Source organism: Thamnophis sirtalis, unplaced genomic scaffold (genome assembly GCF_051295495.1).
Source record: "Thamnophis sirtalis isolate CommonGarterSnake01/CBP01778 unplaced genomic scaffold, rThaSir2_p1.2 scaffold_7, whole genome shotgun sequence".
NCBI classification, from domain to species: domain Eukaryota; kingdom Metazoa; phylum Chordata; class Lepidosauria; order Squamata; family Natricidae; genus Thamnophis; species Thamnophis sirtalis.
Window position 1 is genome coordinate 30,537,484 of NW_028261387.1, and position 20,945 is coordinate 30,558,428.

General features: G+C 40.6%; 1 protein-coding gene across 5 annotated transcripts in view; it reads right to left on the bottom strand.

The window, feature by feature from the left end:
* The window catches only part of ACOT11 (acyl-CoA thioesterase 11), a 143,742-nt gene that overhangs the window by 74,539 nt on the left and 48,258 nt on the right, over positions 1 to 20,945 (bottom strand). Inside the window, exon 1 of one of the 5 annotated variants that reach the window (XM_087719629.1) lies at positions 8,020 to 8,086. The exons of 2 other annotated variants lie outside the window; for them this stretch is intronic. The gene's annotated coding sequence lies outside the window, so the exon portion shown is untranslated. Of the gene's footprint in view, positions 1 to 7,776; positions 7,947 to 8,019; positions 8,087 to 20,945 lie in introns of those variants that run through there. 2 more of the 5 variants (XM_087719630.1, XM_087719628.1) reach the window with 2 other exon arrangements.

Here is a 20,945-nt window from a genome sequence, read left to right on the forward strand (position 1 = left end):
GGACAGGCTGTGTGGAGACTCCTGGGAGGGGCGGGAGGGGCAGAGCCAGCCAGTCTTTGCAACTACCTGTTCGGCAAACCAGATTCAAAATTAGCATCCGATTTGCCTGAACTGGTCCGAACCAACTGAATCCCACCCCAGGTAAAGACTGTGAGAACTGTAGGGCAAAAAACCTAGAAGGGACTGGTCTTAATTCTACAGATACGAGGGACTATCATTCTCTTTCTACATTGTCACTTGTTCTGGAATGACATCTTGTCAGAGTTATGTATAAAACATTAAAATGGCAACTATATTGAAATCTCCTCCTCCTCCTCTCACCACAACCATCAAAATCAATAGATGAGAAAAGTTATAAAGGCTGACATAAGAGACCAAAGCTTTCACAAATTGCCATACATATTTGTCCTATTTTAACAGTTTATATTTAACCAAGTTATCTTGAAGGTCGTAGCTCCTTCAGATGTTGCTGATATTAAGCAACCTTCCCAGATGGCTCCCTAAACACTTCTGGTTATAAAGTGCTTCCCCAAACAGCTATAAAAGATCAAGCCACTGTGGGATGCAGCAGGAAGAAGGCTGGATCTGTTAATGGTGGCGGGGGGGGGGGGAGTCCTAGACCTCCAATCCCTTTTGCTTGAGATCACTGAATGTTGCATCCATTCTTTTGGAAAAGGAGAATGCAGCAATCTAAAAAAATGAGGGGGGGATACTGCAGAAAAATTCAATTCACCAGCATTTGCACTTTAAATGGAAAAAACCCTGTAAATTAAGTACGTCAAGTCCTGGGACAAGAATTTTGCTCCATAGCAAGCTAGCCCACATAAACAGTGTGATGGCAGACGTTAACGGTAAGCCCACATTGATTGGGACACAAACTCAGGTAAGCATGTTCCTACCAGGAAATTCCAGACTTGTCTTGCCGACAAATTTATTTTTCAGAGGATGGTGCAATGAAGAAGGAAGACATAAATGAGGAAATAGAGGTAGCAAGCACACTGAGTAAAAGTGACTTTGTAACATTGAAGTTTTGGATTTTACACCAACACTGTGGTTAGTCAAACACCTGTCTTTAGACTTCAAAACTGTGGGCTTTAATGAAATCAGAGCAGTGATAAATAAGATCCTGGAGAGGAATCCCAGCAGAACTCCAAATTGTTCCAATGAAGAGAAAAATGGAGGACAGCAAAAGAAACCAAACTGGCAAAAAGATGTAAGAATAAAAAAGGATGCAAATCAGAGGTGGGTTCCTACCTGTTTGCACCGGTTTGGGCAAACCAATAGTAGATTTTGGGACTAGCTCACCAAACCAGTAGGGACGGCTGGCTGGCCACGCACCCCGAACCAGTTCCCCGATCGCCCATGCCATTGCCAGCATGTTTTTTACTCTTTTTTTAATGTTCTGCGCATGCACAGAGCACGTTTTCGGCAACTGTGCACATGTGCAAATTGCACATATGCAAAACAGCGTGTGCAGTGAGCTGGCAGTAATTCCGGCAGCAACACACCCCTTATGGAAACAGGCAAGAGATACTGTTGTGGCCCGCCAGAGGCCAGCAGAGCAGGCAGGAGAGTCAGACAGTGAGGAGGTTGGGGAGGAGCATGGGGAGGCCAGTCCTGAAGGCTAGGGAAGGCTCGGATGAGGGCTCTGCGTCAGAGGCAGAGACAGGGCCGAGGCAGTCTGGCAGTGATCAGCTGCCTACAGAGCTACACAGCAGTGAGGCAGAGGAACAACTAGAGCCTGTTCCCACTGTGCGCATGTGCAGAGCTGCCAGAAGAAAAGAACAACTCAGAAATCAGGGTAGACTTGGCAGCAAAGTCACAGGTGGAAATAAAAGAGGAGCAAAAGGGGATTGGGCTTTTGCAGGAAACAATTTGTTTGTTCGGTTGTTAGATTTGTTTTAGGAGTGTGTAGATCTGTCTGTGAACCTCAGAGACTATGCCCAGTCTTTCCTTGCACAGCACCTCATTTGGAAAATATTTACATGGCTGCTTTCCAAGATAGATAACCTCTGTAGTCATAAATATGCTTTTGAAAGACTGTTTGCCAGACCTTGCTGAATGTGAATGAGAGGAATTCACAAATGTTTAATAAAAGGGGTTTTGTCGGGACCAGAACTCTGCCTCGTGCTTTTTGGGTAAGGTGACCAGACGTCCCGATTTTGGTGGGACAGTCACAATTGTTAATAATTTGTCACGTGTCCCACGGCGTGTTCAAAAAGTCCCGATTTTCCAAAAGAAAGAAAAGACGCCAAATCATCAATTTTAAAAAGGACGCTGTTAAAAAAAAGTTTTTATTTCTCTGAAGTGTCATTCCCGATGTGGCCTTTAGAGGGCAGTGGTTTCCCTCTCTCAGCTCCTTCCCCTCCTGCGCATGTGCGCGCCAATGCGTGACATTTTTCTGCAGGGAGAGCAATGGGCGCCGGGTGAGCTGAGGGGAGAGGTTGGTGATGGGGGTGACTTTTGGGGGGCGTTGGGGGAAGGCAATCAGGGAAAGGCTGCTTTGCCACCGCCAGCGAAGTCCCATCCCCCCCCGCTCTTGCCTTTCCTTCTGCTTGCTCCATCCCAGCAGAGGCTGAGCCCGTCTCTTATTTGGACCTCCTGCATCACCCCCCAAACGGAGCACCCCATTTCAAGCAACGAGGGGCGCCAAGGCTGTAGGCGAAAGCTGCTCTCCAGCGTCCCGTCCCTGCCCTGCCTTCCCGGAGCCATCTCTGTGGAGGTCCTTTTTGGCTTTAACGCGAAGCCTTGACTCTGCCCCTGAATCAGGAACGCTGGAGATCACTGGCTTTTTAAATCAACTTTTTGGAAGGAGGATGGGAGGACGGATGGGATGGGTACTAAAGGCATCCCGGCTGAAATCACTTTTTTAAAAAAGCCATTTTAAAAAAATCCCACTTTTAAGGCGGTGAGCAGATCTAATGCTCCTTCCGACTCCCCACAACAGAGAAAGGGAGGGGGGGAGAAAGTTAGGGAAGGAAGGAAAGAAGGAAGGAAAGGAAAGAAAGAGGGAAGGAAAGAAGGAAGGAAAGAAGGAAGGAAGGAAAGAAGGAAGGAAAGGAGGAAGGAAGGAAGGAAAGAAGGGAAAAAAAGAGTGACTGGCCTCATTTCATCCAAGCAGGTTTTCATGCCTAAAATGGGACTAGAAACTCCTGATTTCTTGTCTGGTGCCTGAACCACTACTAGGCAAACTGGCTCTCTTATCCATATTTGATCTACTGTGACCAAATATCTTCCAAATCATGCCAGGAAAGCAGCTCAGCACAGCTGCATTGAGCAACAGGAATTATTTTTACGGCTATGTAGTTTCTCCTTTTGCAAAACTAGCAGATTAAACAGCAAACTCGCCACAAGATTGCAAGTAACTTCTAAAACTTCTCCTCAAATAGCAGTTATCTGAAACTACCCAGTGAGCAGAGTTGGGTGTTGATATTATTGTATCTCTGTATAAAGCCATGAATTTGTTATAGAAGGTCATAGACAAATAGCTGTCCTTCCACCACTACAGGTGTCTGGAATAGAAGAACATGGGTGTTTTCTGATACGGAAGCATTTTGTATAAAATAGAGTGCAACATTGGCTAATAAACAATAGCTCCAAACTTAGTTTTAAATTCATACATTTAAATTCATTGCTATTTTCACATACAATGTGAACGAGACAGTTTTTATATTCCAACACTTCAGGACACAGTGTTAAGCTTATTGCATTGGGAGATTTTGTACAACATTGTACAACATCGCAAATGTGAGCCCACATGCCTCCTCTACACATGCGCAGGACCTTCAGGACATGCACAGAGCAGTGGTGGGTTTCAAAAAATGTTGGAACCTCTTCTGTAGGTGTGTCCTGCTTTCCGGGTCCACTGGTGGAACCTCTTCTAACCGGTTTGGTAGATTTGACGAACCGGTTCTACCGAATAGGTGCGAACTGGTAGGAACCCACCTCTGACACAGAGTGACAAAAATGGGATGTGCTGACGTCCGGGAGGGTGGATGGAGCCCCCTGCCGCCACCACTGTGGCAAGAAAGGTGGTATAATGGGCTTAGTGACCAAAGTTACAATGGCATTGAAAAAAGTGACTGATGACCATTTTTCACACTTAGCGACCATTTTTCACACTTAGCGACCGTTGCAGTATCCTTATGGTCACATGATCAAAATTTTGATGTTTGGCAACAGATTCGTATTTATGATGGTTTCAGTGTCCTGGGGTCATGTAATCGCCTTTTGTGACCTTTTGACAAAATATAAAATTTTTAATCAAGCGCCCCCCCCCCCCCCCCCCGTCAACGGTGTCCCTCTTTACCAATCTGAAAATCTGGTCACCTTATTTTTGGGGAAGCCTAGGTCAGAACAGATGCTGTTGAAATCAGCTGTGATTTCCATCACCCTTTCTGACAGAACAAAAATAAAAAATGGGAAGGTTTAAAATAGCTCAAGCAACACTATTTGCCACCACTTGGGAGACTTTTACTTTTCTAGCTTGTATCTTAACCTAGATTCTTCTATGCTTCTTGTAATATATTCCCAATTTATACTTACTGGGAATATTTAAAAACAGAAAGATGAGCAGCAATTCTGATATTCTCATGGGGGATTATTGGTATATGATTAAGCAATATCCATAGTAACCAGTAAATCTGCATTAACCTGACCTACTTTTTTTTTAATCCATCAGTTTTTGGGACAATGACATACAAACTGATCGAGTCTCCCCAATTCTGCATAAGGCGGCAGAGTGTAGAAATATTAGGATGCAACAAAACACAAGACCTTAAGGACCCACTGATAATGCAAATTGTAGTTTTGGTAGTTTTGTACTTAAATTTACAGGGATAAAATGTTGACCTATAATGATAGAAAATTCCACAGAAAAGCATAGAAGCAAATGGACAAAGAAAGACTGTCAGATAAATATCATTTTTAGATGATCAGAAAAGATATGATGTACAAATAAATGTTGCAGACCCGCAACCAATAGTTTGCACTTTTCTGCACTTGTTGTGTCATAGGTAAGAGCACTGCACATTCAAAAGGTTTAACTACTCTGCTAAAAATGTAATAACCAATCACTTGTCCAATAAATCTACCAAAGTCCAACAGCTCATCTTAAATACATAACTCCATTTGACTTCATCCTTTTTCTTCCTCTTCCCCACAGATCAAAGTGCCCTTAATAACCTAAGAAACACACATCAATAATGTTCTTGAGAAACTAAACATAAAAGTCATTCTGCTTAAAAAACGGTGCAAAGTCCCAATTGTGGGATATAGGCTAGAGTTCATTGTCTGGCTGAAGTTTGAGGAACATCTCTACTTAAGCTCCTGCATTTCTCCAAGATGAGGTACTGAAAGGTCTTAGTTGCTCAGATACTAATTTTTCCAAATAGCTGCTCTCTTCTTGTGCTGACATTCATTTTCCCACCATTCTATGGAAGGATAATTAAGATATTCCATTTTTAAAATTTTATATTTCTACCCTGTTTCCCAAAAAATAAGACCTCCCTATATAATAAGCCCAATCAGGATTTTGAGTGCATGTGCTAAAATAAGCCCTCCCCTGAAAATGAGCCCTCCCATAAAATATTTAAGCACATGCGCAGCCTGTCCCCATCATTTCCAGGGGGAAGGGGGGAACATGCCCCAAGCACGTCACATGCACCTGCCATCCATGCGGAATGGCATCGCGGAGGCCGTTCCCACAAACCCTAGCTACCGCACCCCTTCTCTTAGTGGCAGCCGCAAAGAGTGGCAGGCCCAGTGATGCTAGGGCTGGCAAGAGTGTGCCAGAAACAGAGACAGAACTTCCGGCCCAATCTGGATCAGCTGATTTGTGGGCCACAAGCTGAGGTTAAGAGGCCTCCTGCATCTCAAAAGACCTCCCCGAAAATTAGGTCAAGTGCTTATTTGGGGGGAGGTGTCAAAAGAAAATAAAACACTGTCTTATTTTCAGAGAAAAATGGTATTATCATTGGCTGCAGCAGGTCAAAGCAGTAATATCACAATCAGCGTGCAGAATTAAGATGAAGGGGTTTTGTAGAAGTGTGTATGCATATTTGGGAAGAGTTTAACTTTTTGGATGCATTGAATCTATTTAATGCTTCAATTCTTTGTGTTTGATTCTTAAAATCAATGGGAAAGTGCACTTCTTTGTTGTGGTGTTTTTCCACTAAATACAGTGGCAGGAAAAAAAATTGGTCTGAGACTTGACATCTGTCCCCCTCTGGTGTGTGTAAATGGCATCACAGCCTCCCCTTGAGCACCTACAAGATTTAGGGGGGGAATCTTCTTGCATATTAATTAGCACTCATTTTAAAACTAAGCTACATTCGATCCGCACAAATCCAGAACAGAAAAGAATGCTGTAATATGTCTTATATGTACTGGGAATCTGCTAATGCAGGACACAAGAGTGAGATTTTTGTTTATCCGTTTAAAAAGTTTTGCAAAAGCTTTGAATTTGGTCTCAATTTTGTGAAAAAGTTCAACCACTCAGAGAACGAATAATCTGGATGTCTCATATCCCCCCTGTATTTAAAAAAAGATCCTACCAATGTAGTACATCAAGTTGGAGTCGGGATTAGTATATTGATTAACAACAGCAATTGGGACTTCGAATTTTGTTGCTAAGTAATGTGGTTGTAAAACACAACATCACATACTTGAGCCGCTTAGCAATGGCAGTTCCAGCACTTCTGGTTACCATCATTAAGCAAATCCTTTGCTGTCATTGAACACAATATCACATGCTCACCATTTGTGAACTCCTGCCAACTTTCCCATGGACTTGGCTTGTGGGTAGCCAGCAGTGAAGGTCACAAATGGCAATCACGTGACTAAAGGACACTGCAATGTTGTAATTGTGAGCCAAGCACGCAAATCACAACACATAACTGTGGGGTTGCTTTAACAGTCAGAACTACAAAGATTGATCGTTAAGTAGCACTTGTTCAGCACTGTCAGAAATTTGAATAGTTGCTGAACAGTCATTAAATGAGGCCCACCTGTAAGCAGATATACGACAAAAAAAGAGAAGGAAAAGGGAACATACACACAGAGTCTTCTTTAAATCAGAAGGGGGGTTGTAAACTGGTCATGTTGCTCCTACCCACATTGAAAGTGTACTTCTTGCAAGAAACCCACTAATTTATCATGTTTGAATAGAAGCCATTCATACTTTTCGTTATTATTCACAATTGCACATCTGCATTATCTTATGGCAAGTACTTAAACAATACGCAAGTGCTATTCTTGGTGATTATCAAGGAATGAGAAGCAAATCACGGCTTTAAAGATCCGCTCTACAGATCATGCCTCAGATCCTCCCTATCAATTTGTTGCAAATGAGGACGGATCCTGAAAAATGTGAGTGTGTCTGTGTTTGTGTATCTGATTACATGTGTGTATTTCTCTTGTGGGACAGTCAAAAGAATTGGAAACTGTTGCGGTGCTCTGTTTTGCCAAGTTTTCCAATTGCATCAAAGTTGAGGCTGTGCCAAGAACAAGAACACCTTTCAAACTCAAGTTGGTTGGCATTTTAGCTTTACAGAAGCTACTTCTAAAATAGAAAGTGGCATTGCAAGCCAAAAATAAACGTCTTACGTCCTGTCCAAACGACCTCTCTATCAGGAAAGAATTGTCTAGCTCCACTAGGTAATACATTCTTCTAGCATAGTAATCACGACGGTAAATTCATCAAAATCTACAAGAACTGTGGCTTTATAGCCTCACTTTCTATTGTTCTCCCCCATTCCCAGCTTCCCCCAGGCTCACCTTCAACAGAGCAAGCTGAATATTGCATATTGCAAAGAGATTTTCTTACATAAGGGAGACGCGCTTTCAGTGAAGGATCAAACCAAGCAATGGCTTTTGCCCAAGAAAGAATAGCAAACCATCTGCTTCCAATACTTAGGAAGAACTCAGCTCCAATTCATTCTCTCTGGCTCCCCCCAACCCCAACCCCCTCACACAGCCTTCCCTGGAGTTTTCCAACTTCCAAGTAGAACTACAACAAACCTGCTTTTCCGATCTCTGGGGAGCGATATGCACACACGACTTCCCGGTTTGAAAAAAAAAAGTTCATTCAAGTTTTCTCTTAAGGTGGAACTTCCTATAAACTTCTCTCTAGCAATTTGACAAAACCCTAGAACTTGATTCCTTCTTAGGAAAGAGACATTTCTTTGCAATTTTCAGAGATGCTGACCATTAGTGGTTAGTAAGAAGAAGATCTCACTTCCGCCCTGTTTATGTGCTAGTCCCCCTTTTTAAATCTAGTTTTTGTTGATGTTTTAATTTGTAATGTTTTTAGTATTCTGTCATATTGCAGTTTTGTAAAGCCCCTAAAGTCGCTCAACAATGAGAAGAGTGGCAGAAAAATTTAATAAATAAATAAACTATGAATTCTGTTCTTTATACTGGACTTTTTAAACTCATAGGCAGAAAATAAAATAAAAAACCTTGGTTTGGGAACTCCTGGGCATATTGCAATTGCTGTTTCATTCTTTAGCTTTTTGGCCCTTAATTATGTCCTGTCAAGGCATTGTCAACTCTTAATGACCACATAGTTAGTTTCCATGATTTGGCTCTTAGTAAATTTCCCAAACTTGGGATCAGTCTTGTAAAGCCTGTACAGAGGAAGAGGAATTTGATTATGGTCGGAGAAAGTAGACCATCTGTTTCCTTTTTTTCCACCTGGTATCCACGGAAGTGGTTTAGAGTAAAATGCAGTGAAGGGGAAGATTTCTTTTCATTTTGACTGGGGAGAATGGAAAACCCTAACTCGTATCTTGTTCCTAATAGACTCATATAGCACCTACAATCAGAGAAAAAAAAATCTATAATTGTACATAGGGAAGTTCATTTGTTCGCACTTGGTCCTTTTGATCCAAATTGTAAGACAACTAAGGCATGCAGAATAAAAGGCCCTGCAAATAGCCAGGGCTTGCTCCAAGCACATGCAATAAATGAGCAACAAAGGAGGGAGTAGAGGACGCAGCTGTTGCACTTGCAGAATGATTGTGAGTTCATGACTGCAGAGCTACATGAACAAGGATTCACTTGTGTCCAGTTTGTGGATTCATTGTGCAGCGTATTTTCTACATTGATTGGCAGAGGCTCTCTAGGGTAGCCAACAGGCTGGAGAAGGGGGCGGGTAAAAGCTGTCAACCGATCAATGGGGTGCATAGTTGGCCTTGCAAAAAAAGAAAAGGGAAAAAAGGCAGAGTCAGTGATGGCAGGAGAGAACTGGGTTCATCATGCAAGCAGAGCAGACAAGTCATCTTTGTCCACAAAGAAATAAAGGTTACAATATGAAGAACTGGCTTCATGGACTTTGGTGATGCTTGTGAATGCAGAAGGAGGTGCCCGTAATTACATTTCAAGCCAGGTAATGCAAAGCAATTACAAAGTAATCTGGCAATATCTAGCTGACTTTGGCTGATCTCAAATAAGCTCGGCAAGGTTTGACATGATTAATACTTGATGGAAGACCACTGGAGATGCCAAGATTTTAGGTTAAAGTAGGAGACTGGGACATTGTTGGGGAAGCAAGCAATGGAATACTTCCCCCATGTTGTGAGCAAGATAAATCATCGATCTTTAGCAAAAGTCTAGCATGACTTTTAAGACAATTGAATCTGTAATGACTGAATAGACATGCCTCAAACCATTCTAAACCAGCTTTTATTTTTAATTGAGCTCAAGTTAAAATGCAGTAGGTGAACTGTATATCAGCAAGTATTTACTGCTGATCCCCACTTTGAAGAAACTAAAGTCTATTCTCCATGTCTTCCTAACCATGGCACAAACATGTTCCAGTAACTAGGTTTTTTTTGCCAAGAGTTCACAACTTGTTATGCCCAATCTATGCCAAGGCTGCTTGAAGATATCCATAGCTCTTTGTGTTTTAATGTTTTCCTTCTTCTCCCAACACTTTTGGCTGTAGTTATAACCTGGTTTCGGTGATGATATGGTTGTTGAGGCCGTTTTCAGGGAATCCACTCAACTCCTATATTAAGATGTTGTGGCTTTGCTATTCCCCATATCTCCGAGCTTCGCCCTCTGCAGTCATTTTTGCTTGGATTACAGAAAAGGCTGGAGATCTGGTTTCTTCAGAGTCATCTGCTGACAAAATGCCAGACCATAGTCCTGGTCAGGTCTGATTCAGTACTCTTATGAAACACAGATTTAGTATTCTTTTGAAATTGCACTAAAATTGTTTTTTAAACATTGGAGTAGGTTCTACATTGCACAGAAGGTCGATTCAAACCATGAAGACAGCCAGGTTCTGACAGCAACATATTGTTAATTCTGGCACTACTGAGCAGATTATAAGTTTTCCGCTGCTATTGCTGATAAAAGATTTCAAGTGGCTATACTATTTTAGTGCTACAACAGCCAAAATAGAGTAAGTACTATTGGCCACGAAGTCAAACTGGATTCCTTGATTACTCATGCCAGCAATCCCTTGGATGTTACTGTTACTTCTCGTTTCTGTTGAGTGGTGCAATAATATTTTCAATTTCGTGACTGTAATTATAATGCAAACAAAAAGTAAACTAACTGATCCTCAGTGCATCAAAAGTTGCCTTTTAATAGCACAGCAAGAATATAGATATGTTTTCCACTGCACAGAAATACAACAAGCACACATTTTGTCCAGCCTCATGGATAAGACAGTATTTCACAATAAGTCTTGCTGGTGAACAAGCCATCCTGAGAATATGTGTTTTACTTCTGCTTTCCATTTTAAATACATTGTCACTAAGTTGCATCAGTGTCTGGATTTTTTTATGGAAGATTTGCAGGCTTCAATTTAAAAACAATAGCCCAGTGGAAGAGAATCTAAGCTTTCGCCCAGTCTTATGCATGAAAAATTGAATATTGCTACATTAAGTACAAACACTTTTTATTATTATTTCTTGGAAACTAGAAGCAACATCAAATCCTTCTTAAAGTATGTTCAACCTAGCAATGGACCCTGCATAGACATGGCCATTTCACCCTCCCCGAGCAATCTTGAAATGAAGAAGAGATATTTTTGTACCAAGTCACACTTTAGTTCAGGCCAGATGTAGATACTGGAGGCAATAATTCCTGGCTAACATTCTAAAGCCAACAGGCTCATTTGCCTTTGAAATCTGGGTACTTTTGAGGATTTTTATTACAGCATATTTCAGTTGCAGAAAAGGTTAAAAGGGGATTGAATAAAGCAATCACACCTTTTTGTCATGATTCATGGGAGAGTAAGACCTCGGCTTCTAAAGCTTTGTGTTTATTATCCATACGCCTACATTTCTTTAGAGCTGTTCTTTCTTTTCTATACTTGGATGTTTGCTCTCAACACTGGAGACTTCCTGCTGGGTGTTGCCTGACTGCACATATTTGGCATGAGTTTCAAGAGTGAGAGTAAATAGAGGGTTACATAACCAGGAATCTGGATCCAAAAGACAATTCTGACCAGATTAGAACAATTTTCAAAGAATTACATTAGTTTCTGTTCTTAACAAAAGCTAAGTTTTCAAAAAACTCAAATTTACAAAGATGACAAATATTAACTGATTGTAGTTGATTTTGTTGTACTTGTGATAACAATATCTAAGGCACTTGGGTTCTTAGCTGCAGCTAAGAAAAACTCAGAAAATATATATGCTGTTGTATGATCTCAATTTACCTAATAAGGTTATTGTTCTAAAATGCACTTAAGAACTTTTTCCCCATATAGCTAACTGGTCTCTTTTCTTTTTTATAATTTAAAGCAGACTTCACAACCTGGATGACATCTGGGCGTAGAGTTCAATTTCCAATATTCTCTACCATGACTGAGAATCACAATTCTGAGATCTGAAAGTCCATACGTTAACAGGTTTAGCAAACTGGAGCAGATTGATAAGGAAGATAGTAAATTGCACAATTTAACAATTCTTGTTAGAGGATTTTATATCATTGGAAGCTGGAATTTTGTTCTCTATAAATATATCATCTCTAATTAATAAATGACCTAATTTGATTGCTGCATTTTTTTAACCTAGTCATTTCCAAAGTTATCTCCAGCTTTGCTTCCATGAAACCTTTTTCTTTCTGGCTTGATTTTCTCTTTCATCTATTCTTTCCAACCTAATTTCCAGCAGCAGCTATAAGAATCATAGAAATGCACAGGGAGATTTGTTTCTGGAGTGTTTTTCCCCCACTGGCCCCATCCAAATCAAGGCCATTTTCAAACTGGCTATTTCTTTTGCCAACTTCTTCCCCTCACATCAAATTTAATCCTATGTTCTTCTGTTTTTCAGAACTGAAGGATGGACAGACTCCTGACTACCATTGTGCAAATTGCTTTCCAACATTCTGTTGGGTTGTAAGAAATAAAAAGGAAAAATTTAACTCTCTTTCCTTCTCAGTATGAGATATCTTGCTCCAGATGTGTATTCAGAAGGTTCTGACCAGTTCTGGAGAACCGGTAGCGGAAATTTTGAGTAGTTCGGAGAACCAGTAAATACCACCAGTTCTGGCTCCACCCCCATCTATTCTCTGCCTCCTGAGTCCCAGCTGATCGGGAGGGAATGGGGATTTTTCAGTAACTTTCCCCTGAAGTGGGGAGAGAATGAAGATGTTACAGTATCCTTCCCATGCCACACCCACCAAGCCACGTCCACAGAACCGGTAGTAAAAAAAATTGAATCCTACCACTGTCTTGCTCATACAAAAGAATCATCTACAGCAGAGGTCTCCAAATTTAGCAATTTTAAGATGCTGGGTGTGAAATTCTGGGAGTTGAAATCAACAAGTCTTAAAGTTGCTCCATTTAGAAACCCCTGACCTACAAGACTGCATCACTATTGGGACTATTGTCAGGATAGCAGAAGAAAAGGGTATCCAAGTGAAAATGGAGTAAGGAGAAACACTCCACCCTGGTTCTTCCATTAACTCTCAATCAGAAGCATAGGAAAGGAAGAGCCATTTCTCATTTCTTGGGATTATGAGGTGCATTACACAAATCTACTCATCAACTTTTGGGCCAGGAGATAGGATTAAAAAAAAAAGCTAATTACATCACATTGCCTTTTCTGCTAGATTAGCTATCTCAGAGTGTAGCTTGAAAGTGGGAAAGAGCTTTTGACAAGATGTAATGTAATCAAGGTGGGTTACAAGTGGCAGTTATCTTCCCAAGAATAGGTGTATGCATATTAGAAAAATTCTTGCAACATAGCGAACAGGGTTTTTCTTTGCAGGAGAAGGTAGCAGGAGAATGAACAAGCTGAGAGGACATCATGGGAAAGAACAGTCCTCAATCCAAGAAAATTTCTCTATCCAAGAAAAAAGGAAAATTAAAAGTGGAATTCATAATCATGGATATTTAATCCTTTGAAAAACTGGGTGAGATTTGCTGTTATTGGCTTAATACCAAAACCTAGCTATGGTGGTATATAAAATATTTCTTTATAGCTTAGTATTGTACATGAATCCATTTCTTATTAACAAATCATGCATAAAGAAAGCCACGGGTGGGTTTTCATTATTTTAAGAAATTTATATGAATTTACAATTTACATTCATATAAATTATCTACCATTGTTGTTGTTAGTTGTGAAGTCGTGTCTGACCCATCGTGACACCATGGACAATGTTCCTCCAGGCCTTCCTGTCCTCTACCATCCTCTGGACTCCATTTAAGCTCACACGCCTACTGCTTCGGTGACTTGATCCAGCCACCTCATTCTCTGTTGTCCGCTTCTTCTTTTGCCCTCAATCTTTCCCAGCATTAGGCTCTTCTCCAGTGAGTTCTTCCTTCTCATTCAGTGGCCAAAGTATTTTGAGTTTCATCTTCAGAACCTGGCCTTCTAAGGAGCAGTCAAGGTTGATCTCCTCTAGGACTGATCGGTTTGATCACCTTGCAGTCCATGCAGGAATGGGTTGCTGCTAGTTTTACTACTGGTTCGTAACCAGCGCGCAACGTGCACACGTGCTGTTCAATGTAAATTGTTCTTTGCACATGCACAGAACAATTTACAGTGGATTGCGCATGCATAGTCACTAAAAAACAAAATGGCGGTGGCCCACTAAAAAACAAAATGGCGGCAGCCCATGCCCCTGACCCAGAGAACCGGTTTGGGGGCATGGCAGGCCTGGGTTGCTGCCGGTTCTGAGACCCAGGCCTGAATTCCACTACTGGTTTGTCTGAACCGGGCCGAACCGGGAGTAACCCACCTCTGAGTCCAAGGGATTAATGGTAGATTCTATCTACCATTACTACCAAGCTATCTTTATATGTCACAAGATAAATTTATAAATTAAGTAGTGTTTGAAAGCCAAAATATCCAAGCTAGTTTTCCCTGAAGTGCTTTATCTTCCACGTATTAGGAGCCATTTAGTGCCACTAGGTACTAGAAACATTTTGGAACAATTTACATATAAATATATGGGTGAGCTTCATTTGACACGATCTGGAAATGGAGCATAAAATCAGATTTTACAAATGGTCACTGTCAATTCTCTTTACATGGATGGCATAAATGTATTTATTTTTTTATTTATTTTTATTTTGTGTTTATTTGTATGCTGCCCTTTTCCCTGGGGGGACTCATGTATGTTTTGATCACGACAAAGAGACAAAATCTCTAGATCCCTAAATAAGGGATGTGCAGATTTTAGGTTCAGAAAACTCATGTTGCTTTTTTATCTGAACCCTGAGATCCATTATTCAGCGCCCTGAGAAAAAGATACATACTGAGCAATAATGAATTCTAAATCCAGAGATTTCATTTTCAAACATACGTAAACAGAACTGATAACCCGTCACTCAAGAATCCATTCATGGTTTCCCCAAGATTTACTCAGATTAACAATAAGGGATGCAGGTAGAATTTTGAGAAATAAATCATTACCATTACTAACATCAATAATACAGTATTATGTAAACAAACAGAATATAGATAATAAGAGAATTGAGTGAGTAGTAAAGAAATGACCATGCATGTGTATTCTTTGCTTGCGCCTACACTGAAAAATATATACAACAAATACTTATGCTAAAATGATAAATTCAATAAATTAGCCCCTGAAATTCAAACTAAGGATATGCTAAAATGAACAGATCATAGGACTAGATGGTATTTGTCCAAAAGAAGTTCTAAAGGAACTTAAATGAAAAGTTGCTAGCAAAATAATTGTATAAGATATTCCTAAAATTGCCTCTCCGTTATTTAATTAAATGATAACCCATGCAATATCAGTTTCTAAATAACTACGTATAAAACTAGAATCTGGTTAATGAAACCTTAAGAAGAAAGAGTCTTGTTAAAGAGAAATGTTCAACACTAAAGATACCTCAGCACTCAATTGATTAGGAATGAAGGAACAGATGATCTTATGAAATCAATAACTGGGTAAAGAACAGAAAGTAGAGAATAGGAATAAATCGATAGTTCTCTTAATAAAACTATCCAGTACATTCAACCCAGATTTGAATATTACTTGCTGTCACTCCATAAGAAATAGGTTGAGAAGGCAGAGAAAGATGTTTTATGAAATAATTTCCTCCTCTATTGAAATCAAACTGGTGGCTACCCAGCAGTAGTGGATTACCAATTTTTTTACTACTGGTTCAGGCGCGCTCCCACATGTATGTGACACTTCTGCGTCCTGGTGGGTGGGCAAAGCCTCCCGCCGCTGCTACTACCAGTTTGCCTGATCCGGGCTGAACCGGGAGCATCCCACCTCTGCTACCCAGGTTTATTTTTAAATTCAGCCAAGATGGAGTTACTCCAAATGAGGTGAAGTGATTATATTTTAAAGATCCTAAATTTCAAGGAGTGCTTGGATTCTGGTGCTATAAAAAGGCAGTATGTCAATCCTCCCTCCTCTTTGAAACATTAAAGCAGCCATGCTCTTTGGAGGAGTCGCACAGCTGCTTTGAAGCTGGTTGTTTGCAATGCCTATGCATCCCCAGACAACACTAGCGAAGTGAAACAACTCTGTGGTCATGCTGACACCCATTAATAGCTATATCATATAAAGGAGGGAAAGTGCTTCATTTACTGCCATATATATAGCTAGTCCTCAACTTACGATACTTGAATCCCAATTTTTTGTTGCTAAGTGAGATATGCGTTAAGTGAGTTTTGCTGCATTTTGCGATTTTTCTTGCCACGTTTGTTAAGTGAATCACTGCAGTTGTTAAATTAGTAACACAGTTGTTAAGTGAATCTGGTTTCCCCCATTGACTTTGCTTGTCCGAAGGTCACAAAAGTGGATCACATGACTCGGGGACACTGAAACTGCCATAAAGGTGAGAAAGTTGACCAGCATCCAAATGTGAATCACATGATCATGGGGATGCGGCAACGGTCATAAGTGTGAGAAATGGTCATAAGTCACTTTTTCCAATGCCGTTGTAATTTCAAATGGTCACTAAGCAAACTGTTGTAAGTTGAGGACTACCTGTAATTTCCAAACATTTCTTTCAAGTATTAAAATACAGAAGATAGGTTATAAACTTCAAAACACAGGCATAAATGTTTGCTTCCTGAAAAATTAAGTACTCTGGATTCTCCCACTTTTCCTTAATATAGTGGTTAGATTATTTTAACCTGATTATATTACACTAAAGAGAAATATGACCTCCTTGGGAGGTTATTTTTTTACAGCTACCTATTCTTTTACTGAGAGGAACGCAGTGGCTCAGTGGCTAAGACACTGAGCTTGTTGATCAGAAAGGTTGGCAGTTTGACGGTCCGAATCCCTAGCGCCGTGTAACGGAGTGAGCTCCCTTTACTTGTCCCACCTTCTGCCAACCTAGCAGTTCGAAAGCATGTAAAAATGCAAGTAGAAAAATAAGGACCACCTTTGATGGGAAGGTAACAGTGATCTGTGTGCCTTCGGAGTTTAGTCATGCCAACCACATGACTACAAATGCTGGCTCTTCGGCTTTGAAATGGAGATGAGTACTGCCCCCTAGAGTTGAGAACAACTAGCATATATGTGTGAGGGGAACCTTTACCTTTACCTAGAAAAAAAGACTCCTACAGGAGAAAGAATCGAAAAAGAAACACAATATGGCAGGAACAAAATGAAGGTATTGGAGTGAGTTCATGAATGCCCTCTTTCTAGGACCCTCTATGTGTCTGGCTCTTCGGCTTTGAAACGGAGATGAGCACTGCCCACTAGAGTTAGGAACGACTAGCCCATATGTATGAGGGGAACCTTTACCTTTATTCTTTGACTGTAGCATGTAATTTTAAGAATCAAAAGTAAAAGTTCATCAACAACCAGAGCAACTATCCAATTAGAATTTCAGCATGGCTGTATGACCCAGAGAAAGAGGGAGAGCTGCACACTTTTCATTGTTATATAATCAATATTGGACCCAAAACCTGTTAAGCCAACACTGCCTCTACCACTGAAGATGAAGCACTTGAAGCAACTACATCAGAGTATTTATGGCATGCCATCCATCTGGCTCAGATTCTATCTGGAATACATATCCAGCACATCTCTCCAGAGATGGCATTTTCCAGAAGATTTTATAGTGTTGTTTTTCTGCAATCACATCCCCCCACTTCTGCACACTTGTTTACAGTATATATTCTTTTACGGCTGAGGAAAGAAAACAACGTCTATAATCATACAGGGCAATCAACCCTCATTATTTACTCTTAATGATTTTACAGTAGTTTTACACTGGTCCCTGAGAAATGTTAGTCCTCCCAAAGAGAACAGGTTGCTTGTAACCATTTGTTAATTGCACGTATGAATGTCAATTAATTCGCTTAGCTAATTATCCACTCTGAGCATCATGGCCCAAAGAACTGTAAAAAGACAGGCATATGGTAATAGATTTAGAAGAGGATACAGCTTGTTGTTGTGTATTCATTCAGCAACTTTGAGGAACAATGGAAGAAACCCATTAACAACATGGAACTCATCATGACACAATTGATTTTAGCACTTTGCTCTTTAGCAGTCAGTATATATGGAACTGTAAATCTCAGTTATACTAAAGTGATTGACTAAAGCTTGGCAAAAGGCAGACTGTCTCTGTACAATAATGTACAAACTACAGATTGGCAGTTCCAAACACCATTTAATCATTGCTTTTCTGCTATTAGCAAGATTGAGAACAGCAAATATTTTCCTTTGGTATTTGGAACACAGTATTTTGAGATTCAGCCATGTTCTGTCCACATTAAGAAGCATCCTGACTGGCTGGCAAAGAGTTATACATCTTAGGCTTCTAATTATAAGTTTTTACCAACTTTTTTTTAAAAAGATTAAGCATATTCTTAATGCAATAATGCACAACAATATCTGCCTGCCTGCCTGCTTATATATCTATCTTTACATAGAGAGAGCGAGACAAACACGGGGAGAATGGAAATGGCATATCCATGTTGTTTTCTTGACAACAAGATAGAAATGCAACATTCTGTTATAGATCCCATGTTGTATTAATATAATGAAAACAACCAAGTTGTCTCTGGAGTTGTTTTTGTATTAATAAGCACTCTTTCCCCAAACGCTTATTAGTGATCATTTGATTACTTGTGGCACTAGTTTATCTGGCTACTTCATATTTAAATAAACTGAAAAAAACATGATCCTTCCTTCCCCTCATCAACATATATACATCAGTGGTGGGTTGCAGGCGGTACATCCCGGTACGGGTGTACCGGTGCCTGCCCAGAGCACTATTCTGATACGGTGCTTCAGAGGGCCAACCCGCCTGCTCATCATCCTTACCTGTCTTTAAACTCTTCAGCACTTCTGCGCATGGCGCTTCTGCGCTCTGCCAAGCCGCTGGAGTGTTGCGGAAGCTCGTAGAGGCATTGCTGGAAGGTAGAATGCATGCACGCACTGTGTGTGTTCATGTGAACTACGCCAGGCCCCGTTGCAACCATACCAGTTGCAACGGGATCAGGAACCCACCACTGATATACATGCACATAACAAATTCTTTACTGATACTAATAAATTTATCTCATTGAGGACTGTCAACATTTATGTACTTATTGGCAAGAATGAATTTTAGGGATATTATTTCAGACCTAGGCTACACACTCAACAGAAGTAACAACAGCAACAGTACTTAAGATGTATGTACATACCACCTATAGTGCTTTGCAGAACTTTTTGGGCCATTTACAATGCCAGCATATTTCCCCCAACAATCTGGATCTTCATTTTACTAACATTGGAAGGATGGAAGACTATGTCAACCTTGAGCCCTTTCAGAATCAAACTCCAGGCTGTGGACAGAGTTCGCCTGTAATACTGCATTCTAACCACTGCCCCACCAGGAAAATACCTTGAAGAGAGAGCTGGTTATTTAAAATTGCCTCCCATCAATCCGTACAATGTACCAACTGGTTACTTTTAATGTTTCTCCCAACCAAAGAATGAATGGGAAAAAGTTCTAGCTAAGTCATCTTTTTACTATACAGTGAAACCTCAAAAGCCTGACATAAAATTTGAAGTAGTTCCAACTATTCACTCACTTTAAGCCTCCAGTATCTCACTCAGTCTCTAGTTATTCTGTACATGTGTAGATTCTATTCTATAAGTACTACATTTATTTCAAGATAGAGCTGGTTTATCATCTCTGACTATTTCTTTTAATCACTTCTTCCATACTGACTGAGGAATTCTGGGAGTTGAAGTCCACAAGCCTTAAAGTTGCCAAGTTGGATAACTCTGCACTCGTGGTACCCAGCCATTAATCAGATGATAGAAAGCCTCTCTTCATTGTTATATCAGTACAAAGATAATTAAGGGTCCTTGGTGCTTCCTGAGAATCTCTAATGAGGAAACAACTTAAACATAGGGCGAGAGTCTCTGTTGTGGCACTTGCCCTCTGGAACAATATCCCCCAGAGATTTGTGTGACCCCTGCCCTGTTGGCTTTTTAAAATATGGCTTTCCCCCTAGACTTTGAGTTGTGGTGCTTTTTGGTCTGATTTTGACTTGGCTGGGTTTGATTGTTGTTCTTCTGAATGACACTATCTTGGGGATTTTATTATTACTTTTATTATTTTGTGTATGTTCAGCCACTCAGTATTGTTCAAAACATATCTACATACATTTTAAAGCTCAAAGGGCTAGCTATCTAAGGACACTTCATGAGCTCAAGATTTGAATTCCATGCTACATTATTAGCATAACATCATTTTGTACATTTATAAGAGGTTGCAAGATGAACTTGTGCAGCTTCCCTTGGAAGCTGGACACAAACTTTAATTTTCTTTTACAGATGAAGAGGAGCTGAAGCATCAGATCGCATAGAGTTGGCCTCCTCCGTATTCCATCCGCCAGTCAGTGCCGACTGGCGACTACTCGGAGGAGAGCCTTCTCTGTTGCGGCTCCGACACTATGGAACAATCTCCCCGTGGAGATTCGTACCCTCACCACCGTCCAGGCCTTCCGCACAGCCCTCAAGAACTGGCTAACCCGTCAGGCCTGGGGATAATCTTATTTCGCCCCTCCCGAATGCTGAGTGAATGTTGAGTTTTATTGTCTAATTTACTTTGTGCACATTTCTTTTTTCGTATTGTCCTACACTCCCCTTCCTTTTTGATTGTAAGCCGCCCTGAGTCCCCTCAGGGAAAAGGGCGGCCTATAAATAAATAAAACAAAAACAAACAAACAAACAAGCATCCCAGGATGTAAGAAGTCTAATTTACAGAAGGATGGACAGACAGACTCTAGCGTTGCTCTACTACAGAGAGCGTTCCAGGTTACATATAACCTGGAACACTGTACTTCCATCTGCAAAGTGGATAATTAAAGCTGTTTTGCATACATCTCTACTGGAAAAGGCTCATTATGAAATGGAAAAGAGGCACTAGCTGGCACATTAGCTTAATACATCAAAACCTTGTGGATTCTTTTGCATTAGCCAGCGTAACCTACAGGAGAACTTGAGTTTCTGGTAGAGAGATGGAAATCCTAACCATA